At 49.4% G+C, this 12,880-nt stretch overlaps 6 non-coding genes across 6 annotated transcripts; all 6 read right to left on the bottom strand.

Annotated features, from left to right (window-relative positions):
- Positions 1-1,039: 1,039 nt before the first annotated feature.
- On the bottom strand, positions 1,040-1,230 carry LOC141176845 (U2 spliceosomal RNA). The gene has a single exon (XR_012253495.1). It is a non-coding gene; the product is annotated as a U2 spliceosomal RNA (small nuclear RNA).
- A 1,115-nt stretch (positions 1,231-2,345) lies between these two features.
- LOC141176844 (U2 spliceosomal RNA) lies at positions 2,346-2,536 on the bottom strand. Its single transcript, XR_012253494.1, has one exon. It is a non-coding gene; the product is annotated as a U2 spliceosomal RNA (small nuclear RNA).
- A 1,115-nt stretch (positions 2,537-3,651) lies between these two features.
- Positions 3,652-3,842, bottom strand: LOC141176843 (U2 spliceosomal RNA). Its single transcript, XR_012253493.1, has one exon. It is a non-coding gene; the product is annotated as a U2 spliceosomal RNA (small nuclear RNA).
- Positions 3,843-4,957: 1,115 nt separating this feature from the next.
- On the bottom strand, positions 4,958-5,148 carry LOC141176842 (U2 spliceosomal RNA). The gene has a single exon (XR_012253492.1). It is a non-coding gene; the product is annotated as a U2 spliceosomal RNA (small nuclear RNA).
- A 1,115-nt stretch (positions 5,149-6,263) lies between these two features.
- On the bottom strand, positions 6,264-6,454 carry LOC141177312 (U2 spliceosomal RNA). The gene has a single exon (XR_012253919.1). It is a non-coding gene; the product is annotated as a U2 spliceosomal RNA (small nuclear RNA).
- A 1,115-nt stretch (positions 6,455-7,569) lies between these two features.
- On the bottom strand, positions 7,570-7,762 carry LOC141177696 (U2 spliceosomal RNA). The gene has a single exon (XR_012254267.1). It is a non-coding gene; the product is annotated as a U2 spliceosomal RNA (small nuclear RNA).
- Between the last annotated feature and the right edge of the window lie 5,118 nt (positions 7,763-12,880).

The following is a 12,880-nucleotide window of genomic DNA, read 5'->3' as shown; positions in this document are numbered from 1 at the left end:
CCCGTTAAGAAGACATGTTGTCAACCTCTAGATCCCTTACATGCCTGCACTTTTCGGCTTGCTGCTGCTGCAATCCACGCGTTTTAGATCTGCATAACTCCACCTCTTTAAACACAGCACCTTCACCCCCTGCTGTTCCCACCCGCCTCAACACCGTTGGAAGGGAGGAGAACCAATTAAGGCGGGGGGTGGGGTGGAACGAGCAGCTGTCTACCCTTAGCAGGAGGGCTCCTGATTACATACCTCTCCTGCTGCTGCTGCTGCTGGCTGTCCAGCAGCAGACTGAAGGTGGCTGCTGCTGTGCACAGGTATATAAAGGCTCAGAGCCTATTATGACACGCGCAGCCAGCGTTCCATTGCCACATTCCATCTACTGCAGGCAGGATACCTGGCTGGCTGAATGTCGCTGAGAAGCTCACAGAGACCGCCATAAGCAACAGTTTAACAGAATGCCACAGACTAATCAACCAAACTTTTTGGGTTGGGTTCTCTTTTATAGTCTGCAGGCATTAAATGAAAGAAGTCAGTGTTCCAGCAGAAGGAGACAACGTTTCAGAAAAGGCATTGTAGCAAACCAAAAAAGAAATTTTAAGCGCAGCAGAGTAACCAGCGCACATACCTGTTAGCTCAGGTGAGTTTAAAAGGCTGCTGTTGATAACAAGGGCATTTGCTAAATAGATGGTGTGTGTGCAACAATATACTGAAAGGTCAATTATATTGTGCAGCTTATCTCACCACCTGTAGTTATTTAGGTGAAAGCTCCAAAATGCTTGCCTAATATGTCTGTTTATCCAAAAGGAAGTAAAAAGGGAGAGCTAGAAAGATAGCATTGCATCACATTACATGGCAATGCAATGCACAGTTGCTGAAGTTGAACCAAAATGAGCTTGTAATCTGGCTTCTGCAACTTTGAACATGAAAAATCCAATGAGGAGAAGAAAAGCAAAGCCAAAGAGTCCATCCCAAAATCCGACAAACAAGCAAAATGAACAAAAAACATTGAATTCAATTCTTTCTGATTTTAGAAACTGCATTAAAGAAGGGGTGCACCGGTCCTGGAGATACTGCAATACCAGGTCAATGCGTGGAGTGGACAGAGCAAGCTCTTTTTCCATCTCCCTGTTCTAAAAATCCATTTAATATATGGTCCCCAGATAGGGGACGTATCAGATATTAAACTGATAAGAACAGATACTACACTTGATCTTAGCCAAAAGGCCGAGAAGCGATAACCAGAATTGGTTTCAAACTACGGAGCCACCCAAGGATCCTGAAAAGTCCATTTGTGGAGATGAGCTCCTGGACTCCCGTTAAGAAGACATGTTGTCAACCTCTAGATCCCTTACATGCCTGCACTTTTCGGCTTGCTGCTGCTGCAATCCACGCGTTTTAGATCTGCATAACTCCACCTCTTTAAACACAGCACCTTCACCCCCTGCTGTTCCCACCCGCCTCAACACCGTTGGAAGGGAGGAGAACCAATTAAGGCGGGGGGTGGGGTGGAACGAGCAGCTGTCTACCCTTAGCAGGAGGGCTCCTGATTACATACCTCTCCTGCTGCTGCTGCTGCTGGCTGTCCAGCAGCAGACTGAAGGTGGCTGCTGCTGTGCACAGGTATATAAAGGCTCAGAGCCTATTATGACACGCGCAGCCAGCGTTCCATTGCCACATTCCATCTACTGCAGGCAGGATACCTGGCTGGCTGAATGTCGCTGAGAAGCTCACAGAGACCGCCATAAGCAACAGTTTAACAGAATGCCACAGACTAATCAACCAAACTTTTTGGGTTGGGTTCTCTTTTATAGTCTGCAGGCATTAAATGAAAGAAGTCAGTGTTCCAGCAGAAGGAGACAACGTTTCAGAAAAGGCATTGTAGCAAACCAAAAAAGAAATTTTAAGCGCAGCAGAGTAACCAGCGCACATACCTGTTAGCTCAGGTGAGTTTAAAAGGCTGCTGTTGATAACAAGGGCATTTGCTAAATAGATGGTGTGTGTGCAACAATATACTGAAAGGTCAATTATATTGTGCAGCTTATCTCACCACCTGTAGTTATTTAGGTGAAAGCTCCAAAATGCTTGCCTAATATGTCTGTTTATCCAAAAGGAAGTAAAAAGGGAGAGCTAGAAAGATAGCATTGCATCACATTACATGGCAATGCAATGCACAGTTGCTGAAGTTGAACCAAAATGAGCTTGTAATCTGGCTTCTGCAACTTTGAACATGAAAAATCCAATGAGGAGAAGAAAAGCAAAGCCAAAGAGTCCATCCCAAAATCCGACAAACAAGCAAAATGAACAAAAAACATTGAATTCAATTCTTTCTGATTTTAGAAACTGCATTAAAGAAGGGGTGCACCGGTCCTGGAGATACTGCAATACCAGGTCAATGCGTGGAGTGGACAGAGCAAGCTCTTTTTCCATCTCCCTGTTCTAAAAATCCATTTAATATATGGTCCCCAGATAGGGGACGTATCAGATATTAAACTGATAAGAACAGATACTACACTTGATCTTAGCCAAAAGGCCGAGAAGCGATAACCAGAACTGGTTTCAAACTACGGAGCCACCCAAGGATCCTGAAAAGTCCATTTGTGGAGATGAGCTCCTGGACTCCCGTTAAGAAGACATGTTGTCAACCTCTAGATCCCTTACATGCCTGCACTTTTCGGCTTGCTGCTGCTGCAATCCACGCGTTTTAGATCTGCATAACTCCACCTCTTTAAACACAGCACCTTCACCCCCTGCTGTTCCCACCCGCCTCAACACCGTTGGAAGGGAGGAGAACCAATTAAGGCGGGGGGTGGGGTGGAACGAGCAGCTGTCTACCCTTAGCAGGAGGGCTCCTGATTACATACCTCTCCTGCTGCTGCTGCTGCTGGCTGTCCAGCAGCAGACTGAAGGTGGCTGCTGCTGTGCACAGGTATATAAAGGCTCAGAAACTATTATGACACGCGCAGCCAGCGTTCCATTGCCACATTCCATCTACTGCAGGCAGGATACCTGGCTGGCTGAATGTCGCTGAGAAGCTCACAGAGACCGCCATAAGCAACAGTTTAACAGAATGCCACAGACTAATCAACCAAACTTTTTGGGTTGGGTTCTCTTTTATAGTCTGCAGGCATTAAATGAAAGAAGTCAGTGTTCCAGCAGAAGGAGACAACGTTTCAGAAAAGGCATTGTAGCAAACCAAAAAAGAAATTTTAAGCGCAGCAGAGTAACCAGCGCACATACCTGTTAGCTCAGGTGAGTTTAAAAGGCTGCTGTTGATAACAAGGGCATTTGCTAAATAGATGGTGTGTGTGCAACAATATACTGAAAGGTCAATTATATTGTGCAGCTTATCTCACCACCTGTAGTTATTTAGGTGAAAGCTCCAAAATGCTTGCCTAATATGTCTGTTTATCCAAAAGGAAGTAAAAAGGGAGAGCTAGAAAGATAGCATTGCATCACATTACATGGCAATGCAATGCACAGTTGCTGAAGTTGAACCAAAATGAGCTTGTAATCTGGCTTCTGCAACTTTGAACATGAAAAATCCAATGAGGAGAAGAAAAGCAAAGCCAAAGAGTCCATCCCAAAATCCGACAAACAAGCAAAATGAACAAAAAACATTGAATTCAATTCTTTCTGATTTTAGAAACTGCATTAAAGAAGGGGTGCACCGGTCCTGGAGATACTGCAATACCAGGTCAATGCGTGGAGTGGACAGAGCAAGCTCTTTTTCCATCTCCCTGTTCTAAAAATCCATTTAATATATGGTCCCCAGATAGGGGACGTATCAGATATTAAACTGATAAGAACAGATACTACACTTGATCTTAGCCAAAAGGCCGAGAAGCGATAACCAGAACTGGTTTCAAACTACGGAGCCACCCAAGGATCCTGAAAAGTCCATTTGTGGAGATGAGCTCCTGGACTCCCGTTAAGAAGACATGTTGTCAACCTCTAGATCCCTTACATGCCTGCACTTTTCGGCTTGCTGCTGCTGCAATCCACGCGTTTTAGATCTGCATAACTCCACCTCTTTAAACACAGCACCTTCACCCCCTGCTGTTCCCACCCGCCTCAACACCGTTGGAAGGGAGGAGAACCAATTAAGGCGGGGGGTGGGGTGGAACGAGCAGCTGTCTACCCTTAGCAGGAGGGCTCCTGATTACATACCTCTCCTGCTGCTGCTGCTGCTGGCTGTCCAGCAGCAGACTGAAGGTGGCTGCTGCTGTGCACAGGTATATAAAGGCTCAGAGCCTATTATGACACGCGCAGCCAGCGTTCCATTGCCACATTCCATCTACTGCAGGCAGGATACCTGGCTGGCTGAATGTCGCTGAGAAGCTCACAGAGACCGCCATAAGCAACAGTTTAACAGAATGCCACAGACTAATCAACCAAACTTTTTGGGTTGGGTTCTCTTTTATAGTCTGCAGGCATTAAATGAAAGAAGTCAGTGTTCCAGCAGAAGGAGACAACGTTTCAGAAAAGGCATTGTAGCAAACCAAAAAAGAAATTTTAAGCGCAGCAGAGTAACCAGCGCACATACCTGTTAGCTCAGGTGAGTTTAAAAGGCTGCTGTTGATAACAAGGGCATTTGCTAAATAGATGGTGTGTGTGCAACAATATACTGAAAGGTCAATTATATTGTGCAGCTTATCTCACCACCTGTAGTTATTTAGGTGAAAGCTCCAAAATGCTTGCCTAATATGTCTGTTTATCCAAAAGGAAGTAAAAAGGGAGAGCTAGAAAGATAGCATTGCATCACATTACATGGCAATGCAATGCACAGTTGCTGAAGTTGAACCAAAATGAGCTTGTAATCTGGCTTCTGCAACTTTGAACATGAAAAATCCAATGAGGAGAAGAAAAGCAAAGCCAAAGAGTCCATCCCAAAATCCGACAAACAAGCAAAATGAACAAAAAACATTGAATTCAATTCTTTCTGATTTTAGAAACTGCATTAAAGAAGGGGTGCACCGGTCCTGGAGATACTGCAATACCAGGTCAATGCGTGGAGTGGACAGAGCAAGCTCTTTTTCCATCTCCCTGTTCTAAAAATCCATTTAATATATGGTCCCCAGATAGGGGACGTATCAGATATTAAACTGATAAGAACAGATACTACACTTGATCTTAGCCAAAAGGCCGAGAAGCGATAACCAGAATTGGTTTCAAACTACGGAGCCACCCAAGGATCCTGAAAAGTCCATTTGTGGAGATGAGCTCCTGGACTCCCGTTAAGAAGACATGTTGTCAACCTCTAGATCCCTTACATGCCTGCACTTTTCGGCTTGCTGCTGCTGCAATCCACGCGTTTTAGATCTGCATAACTCCACCTCTTTAAACACAGCACCTTCACCCCCTGCTGTTCCCACCCGCCTCAACACCGTTGGAAGGGAGGAGAACCAATTAAGGCGGGGGGTGGGGTGGAACGAGCAGCTGTCTACCCTTAGCAGGAGGGCTCCTGATTACATACCTCTCCTGCTGCTGCTGCTGCTGGCTGTCCAGCAGCAGACTGAAGGTGGCTGCTGCTGTGCACAGGTATATAAAGGCTCAGAGCCTATTATGACACGCGCAGCCAGCGTTCCATTGCCACATTCCATCTACTGCAGGCAGGATACCTGGCTGGCTGAATGTCGCTGAGAAGCTCACAGAGACCGCCATAAGCAACAGTTTAACAGAATGCCACAGACTAATCAACCAAACTTTTTGGGTTGGGTTCTCTTTTATAGTCTGCAGGCATTAAATGAAAGAAGTCAGTGTTCCAGCAGAAGGAGACAACGTTTCAGAAAAGGCATTGTAGCAAACCAAAAAAGAAATTTTAAGCGCAGCAGAGTAACCAGCGCACATACCTGTTAGCTCAGGTGAGTTTAAAAGGCTGCTGTTGATAACAAGGGCATTTGCTAAATAGATGGTGTGTGTGCAACAATATACTGAAAGGTCAATTATATTGTGCAGCTTATCTTACCACCTGTAGTTATTTAGGTGAAAGCTCCAAAATGCTTGCCTAATATGTCTGTTTATCCAAAAGGAAGTAAAAAGGGAGAGCTAGAAAGATAGCATTGCATCACATTACATGGCAATGCAATGCACAGTTGCTGAAGTTGAACCAAAATGAGCTTGTAATCTGGCTTCTGCAACTTTGAACATGAAAAATCCAATGAGGAGAAGAAAAGCAAAGCCAAAGAGTCCATCCCAAAATCCGACAAACAAGCAAAATGAACAAAAAACATTGAATTCAATTCTTTCTGATTTTAGAAACTGCATTAAAGAAGGGGTGCACCGGTCCTGGAAATACTGCAATACCAGGTCAATGCGTGGAGTGGACAGAGCAAGCTCTTTTTCCATCTCCCTGTTCTAAAAATCCATTTAATATATGGTCCCCAGATAGGGGACGTATCAGATATTAAACTGATAAGAACAGATACTACACTTGATCTTAGCCAAAAGGCCGAGAAGCGATAACCAGAATTGGTTTCAAACTACGGAGCCACCCAAGGATCCTGAAAAGTCCATTTGTGGAGATGAGCTCCTGGACTCCCGTTAAGAAGACATGTTGTCAACCTCTAGATCCCTTACATGCCTGCACTTTTCGGCTTGCTGCTGCTGCAATCCACGCGTTTTAGATCTGCATAACTCCACCTCTTTAAACACAGCACCTTCACCCCCTGCTGTTCCCACCCGCCTCAACACCGTTGGAAGGGAGGAGAACCAATTAAGGCGGGGGGTGGGGTGGAACGAGCAGCTGTCTACCCTTAGCAGGAGGGCTCCTGATTACATACCTCTCCTGCTGCTGCTGCTGCTGGCTGTCCAGCAGCAGACTGAAGGTGGCTGCTGCTGTGCACAGGTATATAAAGGCTCAGAGCCTATTATGACACGCGCAGCCAGCGTTCCATTGCCACATTCCATCTACTGCAGGCAGGATACCTGGCTGGCTGAATGTCGCTGAGAAGCTCACAGAGACCGCCATAAGCAACAGTTTAACAGAATGCCACAGACTAATCAACCAAACTTTTTGGGTTGGGTTCTCTTTTATAGTCTGCAGGCATTAAATGAAAGAAGTCAGTGTTCCAGCAGAAGGAGACAACGTTTCAGAAAAGGCATTGTAGCAAACCAAAAAAGAAATTTTAAGCGCAGCAGAGTAACCAGCGCACATACCTGTTAGCTCAGGTGAGTTTAAAAGGCTGCTGTTGATAACAAGGGCATTTGCTAAATAGATGGTGTGTGTGCAACAATATACTGAAAGGTCAATTATATTGTGCAGCTTATCTCACCACCTGTAGTTATTTAGGTGAAAGCTCCAAAATGCTTGCCTAATATGTCTGTTTATCCAAAAGGAAGTAAAAAGGGAGAGCTAGAAAGATAGCATTGCATCACATTACATGGCAATGCAATGCACAGTTGCTGAAGTTGAACCAAAATGAGCTTGTAATCTGGCTTCTGCAACTTTGAACATGAAAAATCCAATGAGGAGAAGAAAAGCAAAGCCAAAGAGTCCATCCCAAAATCCGACAAACAAGCAAAATGAACAAAAAACATTGAATTCAATTCTTTCTGATTTTAGAAACTGCATTAAAGAAGGGGTGCACCGGTCCTGGAGATACTGCAATACCAGGTCAATGCGTGGAGTGGACAGAGCAAGCTCTTTTTCCATCTCCCTGTTCTAAAAATCCATTTAATATATGGTCCCCAGATAGGGGACGTATCAGATATTAAACTGATAAGAACAGATTTTTTGATTGAATATATCTTTTATTAGCACAAAAAATAAGTTAACAGACAGTGTACAGTGCCGCAGCCCAGTACACACAGAATTCTACATCATATTTACATAGCATGAGGATACGACGCACTAACTAGACACATCGCACCCCTATGCTACACAAAACACTCAATCTGAAAGAAAAAGCATGTCAATCAATACAGTACGACGAACCGTGATAAGGGATAGGGATTGGGAAAAAGGGGATGGGGAGGGGAAAATCACAGGCCCGAAGCTTTATTGAAAGACAAGACACATAAGGGGAGAGGGGGAGGAGGGGTTTAGTCCTCATCCTCGTCCTCCGGACCGTCCATGATGGAATAGTCTCTGAGCAGGCTGTGGATCAGCCTGCGGCAGACCTGGATGGACATCCTCTCCCTCCTCAAGATGAGCCGGTTCCTGGCGACCCAAACGGCATCCTTGAAGCAGTTCATAAGGCGCCAAGCCTCCTGGATGGCTCCGACGGTATGAACCCCAGGGAATAGTCCATAAAGCACAGAATGGTGCGATAGGCTCGCCCTGGGGACAGAGTTCCTCAGGTCGTCCTCAAGTGCAGTCAATAGGCGCTGTGCAAATCCGCAGTCCCAAAAAGTGTGCAAAGATGTTTCCTCCACGAAGGGGCACCTTGGGCAGTACCGGGTCTTGCACAGGTTCCGGGCATGCATGAATGACTGGACGGGCAGTCCGCCCTGAATCGCCATCCACGACAAGTCCTTGTGCCCGTTGGTCAGCCTGTCAGACGACACATTTGTCCACACAGTCTCCAGCGTGTCCTGGTGAAGTCCTGTGATGTTATCCACGTCATCCTTGGCTCTGATTAGCTTGTGGATAGTTTTGGGCTTCCATAAGTCGGGCTTGAGTCCCTCCAGTTGATGCTCCCCCACAAATCGAACGACGTCTCCGTAGAACCATGGCGTCGTCCAGTTGTAGGGGAAGGAGCTGTCCCACTTGTCCCAGCCGAGTCGCCTCCAAAGAGGAAGCAGGAAGAAGTGAGACATGGACCTGCCCGCGGAGCCATTCTTGACTTGCAAAGTCCGGCGGACACAATCACACACAAAAGAGGATCGCAGGAGGGTGGGGATATCTGGAACGCCCTTCCCACCCTTGCGAGGCTCCTTGTACATGACGGCCCGCCTGACTCTGTCCATCTTGGATCCCCAGACAAAGTGAAACACTGTCTTGGTAATGGCCCTGCACACAGTGACGTGTGGGGGCCAGGCCTGCGCCGTGTACTGCAAGACGGGCAGGACCTCATTACGCAGGACGAGTGCCTTACCCTCACAAGTGAGGTGTCTGAGGCTCCAGAGTCCGATCCGTTGCTTCACCTTGGCCAAGCGTTCTTGCCAGGACTTGAGGGCCGCTCCTTCCTTCCCGAACCAGACTCCCAGCACCTTGAGGAAATCCGGTTGAATGTTGAAGGGGAAGGGGGCAGAGGAGGCCGGCTGCCAATCCCCGAAGAGCATGGCTTCCGACTTCCTGCAGTTGACTTTGGCCCCTGAAGCCCGGCCGAACCTCTCAAACGTCTGGACGAGGGCGTCGACTGAACCACGATCAGCGCAGAAGACGGTGACGTCGTCCATGTAGAGCGAGCACTTGACCTCGTGTCGTCCCGGACCCGGTGCGGTGATCCCTCTGATCTCTCCATTCTGCCGGATAGCCTCTGCGAAGAGTTCTATAACACAAACAAAAAGAAGAGGTGATAGAGGGCAGCCTTGTCTGACCCCAGAGAGGACAGGGAAGGGGTCAGTCTTCCAGCCGTTCACCAACACCGAGCTGTGGATATCAAAATACATCAGACGGACATACGAACAAAACATGTTACCCAAACCTAACCGGTGCAGAGCTCGGCCCATGAACTCGTGGGAAACCCGGTCGAAGGCCTTCTCCTGATCCAAGGAGACCAGGGCCGCGTGTGCGCGGCGGACCTTGATGTACTCGACCGTGTCCCGCACGAGAGCGAGGCTGTCTGCGATGCGACGTCCAGGGATGCCGCAGGTCTGGTCCGGGTGGATGATCCGTCCGATGACCGTCTTAAGTCGTGTCGCCATCGTCTTGGCCAGGATCTTGTAGTCCACGTTGAGCAGAGTGATGGGACGCCAATTCCTCAGGTCGCACCTCTCTCCCTTCCGCTTGTACAGGATCGTGACCATTCCTTCCCTCAAAGATGGAGGCATTCTACCCTCCACCACCATCTCCTCGTACAGGTCCAACAGGTCCGGACAGATGAGGTCTCCCAGCGCTACATAGAGCTCCGCTGGAAGACCATCACTGCCCGGGGTCCTGCCGGTCCTAAAGGATTTAGCGGCAGAGAGCAATTCGCCCACCATCAGAGGTTTGTCCAAGGCTGCCGTGCCTGCAGGATCAAGATGGTTAGTGATACCTGACAGGAACTTATCAGCAGCGTCGGGGTCGGTAGTCTTGTGGGAGTAGAGTTCGCTGTAGAAGTCGCTGACGACCCTCATCACGTCCTCCTTCCCACGTCGCATGTTTCCGCTCTCGTCTCGCAGCTCGTTCAGGGGCGTGTGACCGGCATGAAGTTTCCTGAAAAAGAATGAGTTACATTTCTCACCCTTCTCCAGATTCTCCACTTTGGAACGGAAGACGATTCGCTTGGACTCCTCCTCAAAGTGCCTTTTCAGGCTCTTCTTGGTCTCCTCCAGCTCCTCCCTCACGTCCCAGCCGCAGTGAAGAAGGTCCTGCAGCGACCGCAGCTCGCGCTGCAGCCCTCTGAAGTCCCTCCTCTTCTCACATGCCTGTTGTCGACCCTTGGCCTGAAAGAAACAGCGAAACTCAAGTTTAACATATTCCCACCAATCAGAGACTGTTTGGAAGCTACCCTTGTAGGACTGCCACATTGCGTAGGCTGCTCTCAGCTCCTCCACGACTTCATCCTGAGCCAGCAGAGCACAATTCAGCTTCCAGGAGCCGGGGTCGGACGGAAAACCGTCGCCGAGGACACCTTGTAAGTGAATGGCTCTGTGGTCGGAGAAGAAGCAGGAGACCATCGAGTGCCTACTCTGCCTGACTGCCCGAGAGGTGAACACAAAGTCAATCCTGGAGCGGAGTGAGCCATCGGGTCGGCTCCACGAATAGTTCGTGGAGCCTCTCCCCATGGAGCCCACCACGTCCTGAAGAGAGGCCTCGGTTACCATCTCGATGAGCAGCTTGGACGTGATGTCCAACTTGGCAGATGTGCCAGAACTACGACCATCCTCCTCGATGGGGCAGTTGAAATCCCCGGCCATCACTAAGGTCCTGGTGGTGGCAAGCTGAAGCCGCAGGGTCTGGAAAAGCTCCAAACGCTCATTCTTCAGTGGGGACGCATACACGTTGATGAACCTGACAGGTTCTCCCGCCCAGTTGCCATCTACAACAAGAGCCCTGCCGCAGATGAGCTCCTGGACGGACTCAAGCGTGAATGCGCCCCCCCTGATCAGAATTGCGACCCCCGCAGACTTGCAGTCACCCCCACCGGACCAGTAGGATGGACCGTGGGACCACTCCCTGGCCAGATGTTTGAAGGACCTAGAGGAGGGAAGGGAACATTCCTGCAACATATAAACATCACACAACTGGGAAGTAAGGAAGGCATAAATAGTCTGACGTCTGAACTTGTCCTTGATGCTCCTGACATTAATGGAAAATAAGTTAATATTAGCCATCATGTAGGGAAAAAAGAAAAAGTTAGCGCAGGCAATACACCTTAGTTACCACTCCGGTCGGGTGGTCCCTCGTCGGTGTTGACTGCTGGTGACGGGATCACCAGCAGGCCCTCTTCCTCCATCTGGTCAAGCAGCGCGGCCTCGATCTCGGCGACCACCAGTTCCTCCTCTTCTGGCTCGGCCACCAGGGTCTCAACCATGTGCTCCATCTCTTCTGGCTCAGGGAGGGTATCCTCCTTTTCGCCTACGAAATCCAGAATCTTCTTTTTGGAGGATTCAGTAGCAGGGCTGTCCTCCACCTTCCTCTTTCCCCGGGTTGGAACTGGGGAGACAAGAAGGGGAAAATCCTCCTCGGAATAGATAGCGGCGGGTGGAGGAAAGGTTAATTCCACCGCTACCATGGTCTGGGGAGGGAGAGTGGCTGCCGGGGCAGGGGAAAGGACATCTGCTGAGGAGTAGGGGAAGGAGGAAGAGGAAGTGGAATCCTCAGCAGGGGTGGCCGGGGTGGGGGGGATTGGACGGGGGTGGCAGGGGGAGGGATCGAGAGAGGGGTGACAGAACTCTTACCCTCCTTTGACTTTTTCTTCTGCTTCGGAGCTGCTGGGACCGTCGCTGGGGCTTTGGCCACCGACTCCTTGACCGCTTTGGCCTTGGTCGTCTCGGCCTTGGCCGCTGGGGCCTTGGTCGTCGCGTCCTTGACCTTCACAGGCCTGGTCATCGGGGCCTTGTCCTCCGTAGCTGGGGTCGTCGCAACCACCGATGCCCAGGATCTCTCACGCTTGGGGCAATCCTTGTACAGATGAGCCGCCAGCCCACACAGGTTGCAGGACGTCTTCTTCGGGCAGTCCTTCGAGCTGTGTCCCGTCACTCGACAAATCCTGCAGGCATCCTCCTTGCAGTCCTTCATCTCGTGGCCGTTCTTGCCGCATCTCCTGCAGTTCCGCGGCATGTCCGGGTAATAGATGAGGCCGTAGGAGTTGCCCAGGGAGAATGTCGGGGGCAGGTGCCGAAGTCCGTCTGAGTACGCCAGGTCCCTGTGAAGTCTAACGGTCACCGACCACTTACCTGTCCAGAAGCCGAGTCCATTCAGGATGTGAGAAGGTTCCTTCACAACCAAACAGAAGCGTCTCAGGAAGGTACAGATGTCTTGGCCTGGGGTGTGCGGGTTGCGCATGGAGACCGTGATCCTCCTTTCGTCCCTCTGGATAGGGCAGCTACCTGTAAAGGCAGAGAAAGAATTATCTGGTCCTTTTGCGCTTACCATTTCCCAGAACCTCCTGCAGGTGTTCACAGTGGCGAAGGTGACGAAGAAGATCCCCGTCAAGAAGGTCTGGATGCTGAGGGTGTCCGACCTGGAGAAGCCTCGATCCAGCAGCATCTTCTGGCAGAACACGTCCGAGGACATGTCCGGCACCCTCCCATCCACTTCCTTCAGCTTCAGGGCCACCGTCTGCCGCATCCATGA

The sequence above is a fragment of the Phyllobates terribilis genome, unplaced genomic scaffold (assembly GCF_046119375.1).
Source record: "Phyllobates terribilis strain yellow unplaced genomic scaffold, ASM4611937v1 Scaffold_27__1_contigs__length_16484149, whole genome shotgun sequence".
Taxonomy (NCBI): Eukaryota; Metazoa; Chordata; class Amphibia; order Anura; family Dendrobatidae; genus Phyllobates; species Phyllobates terribilis.
This window is presented reverse-complemented; position numbering and strand designations above follow the sequence as displayed.